Source organism: Galeopterus variegatus, unplaced genomic scaffold, assembly GCF_000696425.1.
Source record: "Galeopterus variegatus unplaced genomic scaffold, G_variegatus-3.0.2 Scaffold14034, whole genome shotgun sequence".
In the NCBI taxonomy this organism is placed as follows: Eukaryota; Metazoa; Chordata; class Mammalia; order Dermoptera; family Cynocephalidae; genus Galeopterus; species Galeopterus variegatus.
In genome coordinates, this window is record NW_007740145.1 from 3,648 (window position 1) to 13,383 (window position 9,736).

Consider the following 9,736-nt stretch of genomic DNA (forward strand, 5'->3'; position numbering starts at 1 on the left):
GCAGAACTAAACTAAACAGACACAAAAACAATTACAAAATATCAATGAAACAAAAAGTTGGCTTTTTAGGAGGATAAACGAAGTAGACAAACCATTAGCTAGGCTAACTAAAAAAAAGAATAAAGAAGACCCAAATAACAGAAATCAGAAATGAAAAAGAAGGCATTACAACTGATACCACAGAAATACAAAGAATAATTAGAGACTATTATAAACAACTATATGCCAACAAATTTGAAAGCCTGGAGGAAATGTGTAAATTTCTGAACACATACAAACTACCAAGACTGTACCCAGAAGATATAGAAAACCTGAACAAACCAATAACAAGCAATGAGACTGAAGCAGTAATCAGCATTCTCCCAACAAAGGAAAGCCCAAAAAACCTTCAAAGAGGAATTAACACCATTTCTTTACAAACTATTCCAAAAAATTGAAACAGAAGCCATTCTCTCAACCCCATTCTATGAGGCCAGCATCACCCCAATACCAAAATCAGACAAAGATACAAGAAAAAAAGAAAACTACAGGCCAATATCCTTGATGAATATAGATGCTAAAATCCTCAGCAAAATATTAGCAATCAGAACACAGCAAGACATCAAAAAAAAATTATACATCATGATCAAGTGGGATTCATCCTAGGGAGACAAGGATGGTTCAACATACGCATCAATAAATGTGATACACCACATCAACAAAATCAAGAACAAGATCTATGTGATTATCTCAATAGACTCAGAAAAAACATTTGGCAAATTTCAACATCCTTTCATAATAAAGGGTCTCAGCAAATTAGGTATAAAAGGAAAGTATCTCAACACACAAAAGCCATATATAACAAACCCACAACCAATATCGTCCAAGAACAGAAACAAGACAAGGAAGCCCACTACACCACTCCTATTTAATGTAGTATTAGAAGCACAAGCCTGAGCAATCAGGTAAGAGAAATAACTAAAGGGCATCCAGATTGGAAAAGATGAAGTCAAACTGTCCCTGTTTGCAGATGACATGATCCTATATATAGAAAAACTTTAAGATTCTACCAATAAACTCTGCCTCCAGGCAAAGGGACTCGAGCTAGCTGGGTCTGGTGCAGAGGTCTAGGCTCCAAGGAGCTGGGATTGTGGCCCTGCCAGCACAGTGTGAGCATGTAGAGGGTCCTGGTGAGAGGTGGGGCTACTGGTGGGTTAGTTGTTGGCAGTGCAGGCACCTGTGGGCTCAGCCCCCACAGGCCATGTTAGGTGGGCTGCAAATGTAGTGAATCACTGCACTCCAGCAAATTTTTTGCTTGTCAAGTCTGCCTGCTCACCTGTGGGGGAAGGGCTGCTGAGTGAGTTCAGATACTGGGTGGGGTCTTGATATTTCTGTCTTTCCTAGGCTACAGGCAGCCTGTTCCTTGCTCCTGCCAGTGCCCAAGTTGGCACTTCAGAATGCAGGCAGTGTGCCCAGACAAAGGGACTCAGGCTGGTTGGGTCTGCCTGCCCACCTGGCCTGTGTGCTGAGTTCAGACATGGCTCTCAAAAAGACTGGGAGGACTCCCCCAAGGTGGGGATCACTGGCATTTGATGGTGGTGGGAATAGCTGGGGGTTTTCCACCTTATCTTCTCTCCTCCTGGTTCCATGCCGATGCCTGCAGCAGGGCTGAGGCTGAATGAACCACTCTGCTCTCTATGGTGACATTCCCTTCTTCTGCACATCACAAGAATCTCCTCATTCTACTGGTGCTCTACACTGTGTTTCCTCAGGTTCCAGTCAAAATACATTTGTTTCTCTGTTGTTTTGGTCTCTTTTATGGGGAGGGGACTAGTGCGAGACCTCTCTAGTCAGCCATCTTGGAAAACTCCAGTTTTATTCTTAATCACTAAAACTTGGACACAAACCTAATGTCCTAAAGGGACGCAGTAGTACATCATACAATGGAATACAACTTAGAAATAAAAAGAAGCTACTAATACATGCAATAACATGAATGAATCTGAAGTGCAGAGTGATGAAAACCAGACACAAAAGGTAACATATTATATGATTCTGTAAATGCAAATTAAAACCACATGAGATATCACCTCACATCTGTTAGTATGTCTATGATCAAAAAGAAAAGAGGGCACTGAGAGAAGTGGTGGGGTGAGCTGGGGGTTCTAGTGAACAGTGCAGCCTGACAGGGATCACCAGCTGGCAGTCAGCAGAGATGGCCTGTGCCCAGCAGTCTCCAAGATGTCATGATGCCTGTGCCATGGTTGACCTGTGTGACAGAGCAGGTCTGCCGCTACTTGCTGCACCACTACTTGGGTGACATCTTCCAGGAGCACCTCAGCCTAGACCAGCTCAACCATGATCTGTACAAGGGCAGCATTGCCCTGCAGGATATCCATCTGGAGATCCGGTCTGTGAACGAGATGCTGGAATCGATGGTGCTGGTGGAAGGCTTTGTGGGCTCCATCAAAGTGGCCACGCCCTGGGCTACACTGTTCACCAACCACTGCACTGTGCCCATGTCAGGCCCTCCAGCTTACCCCACAGCCCGGCCAGGGCCCAGGGCCAGGGGCTGCTGACTCACAGAGCTGAGCCTTATGCATGACCATGGGCCTGCATTTGGCCCAGGAGTGTCTGCGGGATGGGCTGCCAGAGTCCTCTGAATCACCACAGCCGTTGGAGGGGCTGGAGCTGTTCATGCAGACCATTGAGACTGTGTTGTGGAGGATCAAGGTGACCTCCCTGGACACTGTTGTGAAGGTGGAGCCCTCACCTGGCAATGGGGATCATGGAGTGGCAGTGGAGGTCCATGTGCAGAGACTGGAGTACTGTGATGAATCAGTGAGAGACCCAAGCCAGGCACCAGTGGAGGACGTGCATCAGCCACCTGCCTTCCTGCACAAGCTGCTGCAGCTGGCAGGGATCCTCCTGCACTTCAAGGAGCTCCTTCCACAGGAAGAACCTCCAGAGCTCCTCTTGCAGATTGGCAGCTACTCAGGATACATGGAGCTAATGGTGAAGTTGAAGCAAAATGAGGCCTTCCTGTCCAGGCCCCACGTTGAAGGTGGTGAGACAGCTGGGCTCCCTGCACCTGCTCCTGACCCCACAGCAGCTCTAGCAGCTTCTTGAAATGCTCAGTGCCATGAACCTTACAACCCTGAGGGCTTACTGACAAGCTGGACAAGAGCCACCCGCTAGGTGCTAAAGACCTGTGGCTGATCAAGCAGGACCTGAACCAACAGCTGTGTAGCAGGCGTGGAAGCTGCAGACTGGCAATAGGGGCTGGTGGAAAACCACCACAGAAGTGAGTACTGTGATGAATCAGTGAGAGACCCAAGCCAGGCACCAGTGGAGGACGTGCATCAGCCACCTGCCTTCCTGCACAAGCTGCTGCAGCTGGCAGGGATCCTCCTGCACTTCAAGGAGCTCCTTCCACAGGAAGAACCTCCAGAGCTCCCCTTGCAGATTGGCAGCTACTCAGGATACATGGAGCTAATGGTGAAGTTGAAGCAAAATGAGGCCTTCCTGTCCAGGCCCCAAGTTGAAGGTGGTGAGACAGCTGGGCTCCCTGCACCTGCTCCTGACCCCACAGCAGCTCTAGCAGCTTCTTGAAATGCTCAGTGCCATGAACCTTACAACCCTGAGGGCTTACTGACAAGCTGGACAAGAGCCACCCGCTAGGTGCTAAAGACCTGTGGCTGATCAAGCAGGACCTGAACCAACAGCTGTGTAGCAGGCATGGAAGCTGCAGACTGGCAATAGGGGCTGGTGGAAAACCACCACAGAAGTACACTTTGGGCAGCTTGAGGTGCTGGAATGTCTGTGGCTATGTTGTACTTCAGAGCCTGAGTACACAGAGATTCTGAGTTTCCCCAGTAACCCAGGATCCCAAGTCTCAGCTTGGCCCTGTGCCCACCTGTGCCACACACAGACACTGCACTGTATGCCCAAGAGCTGGCTCCAGCATTCAGTTGCCCACCATTGCCATTCTGAACTGGCCCTGGACCTGGCCAACTTCCAGACAGATGTGGAGCTGGGTGTCTGGACTACTTGTTGTCCTACTGTGCCTGGCCACCACACCGCTCAAGCCACCTACTGGCCTGCTGAAAAAGCCCCCGCAAGCAACCAAGCAGACAGTGTTTCAGTTCTCAGCACCCTGGGCCACACTGCAGCTGCACTTGCCCATTGCTGACCACAGCACGAGCCTCCATCTCATCCATGGACCCCTGGGCAGGCCGGGCTGTGCAGGCCATTTTGTGCAGACCGAGCAGTTCTTGCTGGAGCTGAGTGAGCCCCAGTTCCAGTCAGAGCTTAGCAGTGGGCCTGACCCCCAATCCCCCACCTACCTGGAACTGACCTGCTCAGGCCTGCATGGTATCTATGAAGATGGAGAAATCCACCTATCCCCTGCCTACGTGTCTCTAAAGGCCTTAATCCTAAGATCACTGCGCACAAGTACTTCCTGCCCTGGGTAGTGGTGACCCTGAACCCCCCAGTCCAGCAGCACACAGTGGAAGGTGGCCCTGAAGAAGGGAGAGGAGCTGGAACTGTCAGCCTAGAATCTGTACAAGCTGTGAGAGCCTGAGCCCTCTCCCTTCTCCTCCAAGAGGATCATATATGAGATGGAGGACATGGTGATCCCTGTAGACCCTGAGGATATGAGGACATTCCAGAGCCAGAGCTGGCACTGTCTTGCTGCAGCCTAGAAGTGATCCTGCCCAGCACTCACGTCTTCCTGTCCAGTAAGAAGGTCTATGAGAGTATCTACAATAGGATCAACAATGGCCTGCTTGTGGGGAAGCCTGCAGACCCGCTTCACATCCCTGACCCCACCACACATCCCCCTGGCTTCCTGGGCCCCTCGAGCTTCTGGCATGACAACTTCAAGATGTGCAAATTGGCCTTCAAGCTGGACTCAGGTTCAGATGACAAAGACACAAACTTCTTCTCAGTGGGGGTATTGGGCACCCCCTACTCCCTGTCCTGTGCCCCCATGCCCTCACGCCCAGAGTACCTTCTCTATGCTGGTGACAGTGTTGAAGGGTCATATCACAGCCCTCTGTGAGACCAAGGATGAGGGTGGGAGGTGGCTGGAGGCTGCACACAGGGAGCTCATGCTGGACATGGAGCACGGCACCATCTTCAGTGTCTCCCAGGACCACAGCCAGCCAGGACTTGGCTACTTCTGCGTGGAAGCAGAAAAGGCAACACTCTACCACTGAGCAGCTGTGGATGACTAAGTGCTGCTCAGTCACCTGGAGTTGCCAAGCTTTGCTCTCCTGGCCCAGCTGGCCCCCAACCATCTACCCATCTACCCATGAAGGGGTGACTGAGTGGGGAGCTTCAGGCCACAGAGGCCAGGGCCAGGGCCCCCAAATGTTGTCCACTGCTATGTGCATCCACCTAGACCCCGACAAGAATGTCAAGGAGTTCCTGGTGACACTGCAGCTGCACAAAGCCACTACATGGTCCTGCGTGAACAGAGCTGGCACTCCCAGCTGTTGGACTTCTTAGACATGCCAGATGACCCTGTGCTGGGACACCTGCCCCCAACTGTTCTGCATGCACCATTGACTACAGGCTACTTTATCTCCCTATGTGCATCTTCATCACTGCCAAGACCTTCACCCTCTCCAGCAACATCATCATGGACACTTCCACCTTCCTGCTCAGGTTCATGTCAATGACTCTGCCTTTTATCTATCTGACAATTGTGAGGCAGAGACCCTGGATCTGCGGTGAGATTATGTTTGTGTCTTAGACATTAACCTCCTGGAGCTTGTGAGCAAAATCTGGAAAGGGAGCACCGAGAGTAAACTGAACCAGCCACTGTTCGAGCTGCACTGTTCCAACAACGTGGTGCATGTGCAGTTCTGTGCTGATTCCTGTGCCCTAGTGGTCAACCTGTTCCAGTAGGTAATGAGCACAGGTGATTTGCACCCCCTACCCTAGCCTCCCAGCCTCACAAACATCACTGGCCAGAAGACACATCTCTTGGAGAGCCCTGCCTCCCTGTCCTTGTGGAGATAGCCCTCATCAAACAGTGGGACCTGGCTGACAACCTGCTGGACACGGAGCACAGCCTATGGGAGCTGGCCCAGCTTTCAGGTGTCCCCCTCCCTCAGGCCTTGCCCTATTCCCAGGTGAACAAATGGGGCCCAGACCTCTTCNCCCAGCTGTTGGACTTCTTAGACATGCCAGATGACCCTGTGCTGGGATACCTGCCCCCAACTGTTCTGCATGCACCGTTGACTATAGGCTACTTTATCTCCCTATGTGCATCTTCATCACTGCCAAGACCTTCACCCTCTCCAGCAACATCATCATGGACACTTCCACCTTTCTGCTCAGGTTCATGTCAATGACTCTGCCTTGTACCTGTCTGACAATTGTGAGACAGAGACCCTGGATCTGCGGTGAGATTATGTTTGTGTCTTAGACATTAACCTCCTGGAGTTTGTGAGCAAAATCTGGAGAGGGAGCAAGGAGCACTGAGAGTAAACTGAACCAGCCACTGTTCGAGCTGCACTGTTCCAACAACACGGTGCATGTGCAGTTCTGTGCTGATTCCTGTGCCCTAGTGGTCAACCTGTTCCAGTAGGTAATGAGCACAGGTGATTTGCACCCCCCACCCTAGCCTCCCAGCCTCACAAACATCACTGGCCAGAAGATACATCTCTTGGAGAGCCCTGCCTCCCTGTCCTTGTGGAGATAGCCCTCATCAAACAGTGGGACCTGGCTGACAACCTGCTGGACACGGAGCACAGCCTATGGGAGCTGGCCCAGCTTTCAGGTGTCCCCCTCCCTCAGGCCTTGCCCTATTCCCAGGTGAACAAATGGGGCCCAGACCTCTTCACCCCCTGCTGGGCGCCCCTCTGGCAGCTTAGTGTCCCACTCAGAGATAAAGGATGATGGAAAGGAAGATAAGGGCCATGGAAACACTCTGGACAGTGACAAGTTCTGCATCCTTGACACTCCTGGCTTGGGAATCTTGCCCCGAGACAGAGAGCCCATGTGACACAGCTGCATCCAGGCCCCATCATCATGTGGGATGGGAACTTCTCACTACTGCTGGGTGGCACAGACCTGTTGTGAGCACCTGCCCGCTTTCCAGTGCCCAGAAGTTGTGTGGTGCTACGTCAAGTCTCCCTTGTGTGGCACCTCTATGGCAGTTGAAACTTTGGCCTCCAACCCATCCAGAGTGTAAGAGTTTGTTTGATGGGCACCAAGGGCTCCCCTTCCTGCTGCTCTGGCCCCAACCAACTCCAGAAATATTGGCATACAGAGAGGGGCAGTGGGTGGCAGCACCATGTCCTCATGGAGATCCAGCTCAGCAAGGTAAGTTTCCAGCCTGAGGTGGACCCAACAGAGCCAGCCACAGACCCTTGCAGCTCCCAGCCAAGAGCTGGAGGACCAGCCACTGTCCCACCAGGTGTTCATTGTTTAGGAGCTTGAGGTCTGTGACAGGACTGCCTCCTCCCAGATCGATAAGTCCCTGCATCTGCACATAAGCAAGCGGTTGCCATGGCAGGCCCACTCCAACATGCTCACCATAAAAGCAGCGCACGTGGCCCCCACCACCAACCTGGGCAGACCTGAGTGCTATCTCTGTGTTTCACTGCTGCCCCTGCAGCTCACCGTGGACCAGGATGCCCTCTTCTTCTTCAAGGACTTTTTCACCAGCCTGGCGATCAGCATCAACCTTGTGGTCCCAGGGAAGACCTTTGCTGAGGCTTGCCCCAACCCAAGTCCAACCCAGCAGCCCCTAGGAACGGGCTGCCTGAGGCCACAGAAACAACCAGATGGGNCTGAGTGGCACAGACCTGTTGTGGGCACCCGCCAGCTTTCCAGTGCCCAGAAGTTGTGTGGTGCTATGTGAAGTCTCACTTGTGTGGCACCTCTATGGCAGTTGAAACTTTGGCCTCCAACCCATCCACAGGGTTAGAGTTCGTTTGATGGGCACCAAGGGCTCCCCTTCCTGCTGCTCTGGCCCCAACCAACTCCAGAAATCTTGGCATTCAGAGAGAGGCAGTGGCTGGCAGCACCATATCCTCATGGAGATCCAGCTCAGCAAGGTAAGTTTCCAGCATGAGGTGGACCCAACAGAGCCAGCCACAGGCCCTTGCAGCTCCCAGCCAAGAGCTGGTGGACCAGCCACTGTCCCACCAGGTGTTCACTGTTTAGGAGCTTGAGGTCTGCGACAGGACTGCCTCCTCCCAGATCAATAAGTCCCTGCATCTGCACAAGAGCAAGCAGTTGCCACAGCCGGCCCACTCCAACATGCTCACCATAAAAGCACTGCACGTGGCCCCCACCACCAACCTGGGCAGACCTGAGTGCTATCTCTGTGTCTCACTGTTGCCCCTGCAGCTCACTGTGGACCAGGAGGCCCTCTTCTTCTTCAAGGACTTTTTCACCAGCCTGGTGACCAGCATCAACCCTGTGGTCCCAGGGAAGACCTCTGCTGAGGCTTGCCCCAAACCCAAGTCCAGCCCAGCAGCCCCTAGGAACGGACTGCTTGAGGGTACAGAAACAACCAGATGGGAGGAGGCTGCAGGCGGTGGACACAGCCTCTCCTCTGCTGAGAAGCAGCCCATCTACTTCAGGGAGTTCTGCTTCACGTCCAAGGTACCCATCTGGCTGGATTACCATGGCAAGTATGTCACCATGGACCAGGTGGGCACTTTCACTGGCATCCTTATCAGCTTGGCCCAGCTCAACTACTCCAAGCTGAAGCTAAAGCATGCTTTGTTGCTGGCACAGGCTCCTGGGTGTGGACAAGGTTCTGGGTTATGCTCTCAATGAGTGGCTATAGGACAACCAGCTTCCTGGCCTGCTGAGAGGAATGAGCACCATGCACTCAGTTGTCCAGCTCTTCCAAGGGTTCCAGAACCTGCTATGGTTGCCAAATTAGCAGTGCAGGAAGGATGGGCGCCTTATGCAGAGACTGCAGTGAGGCACTGCCTTCTTTGGCTTGTCTACTGCTTCTGCAAGCCTGGAACTTAGCAACCAGTGCCGGCTATCCAGACCAGAGCCAAGATGGTATATGACATCCTTTCCCCAGTGGTGCCTTTCTCCCACTCCCTGCAGGACAAGAGCATTTCACAGAAGCTGCAGGAGGGCCAGCAACCCACCAACCTCCAGGAGGCAGTGGCCAAGGCCTACTACATGGTTGGAAAGGGCATCCTTGACAGCTCAGGCCACCTGTGATGTGGTATCTGGGGGCCATGAGCAGAAAGGCCTGACAGGCACCGTGTGGGTGTGATCCGCCAGCTGTCCCCAGCAGTGGAAAATCCACTCATTCTAGCCACAGAGGCCAAATCCAACCTGCTGGTGGGAGGGCTTGCACAGCCAGATCTTCCCCAATACCCACAGGGACCATGCTCTCAAGTGGTGCTCAGAGGAGGCCCAGAACTGAACACAGGCACCCAGGACCCAAGGGGGTACCACCCACCATTCCCCGGCCAGTCTCCATGGTGCCACCTGCTCCCAAGCCTCCAAGAGCTGCAGCCCACTGCCAGACCAGGTCCAGGCCTTCAGGGGATACCCACTGTGAAGGACACCTGCTTGGCCTGGCCATTGCCAATCTGCAGTGAGTGTGGGGCCTCCCTGCCTTCGGGCTTCAGCCCTGTCTCTGCACTTTTCCTCTGGGGAGAAAGAACACTGCATTTCTCTGCAACCTGGGCCAACACTGCGGCCTTGTCCCAGATCAGAGGCTTTCAGACCCTCAGACCCCAACCCTGCTCAGCCAAGTGTC

General features: G+C 52.9%; 1 pseudogene; it reads left to right on the plus strand.

Moving 5' to 3' along the window:
* The first annotated feature begins 2,209 nt into the window (after window positions 1-2,209).
* On the plus strand, window positions 2,210-9,397 carry LOC103581828 (annotated as a pseudogene).
* The last annotated feature ends 339 nt before the right edge of the window (window positions 9,398-9,736 follow it).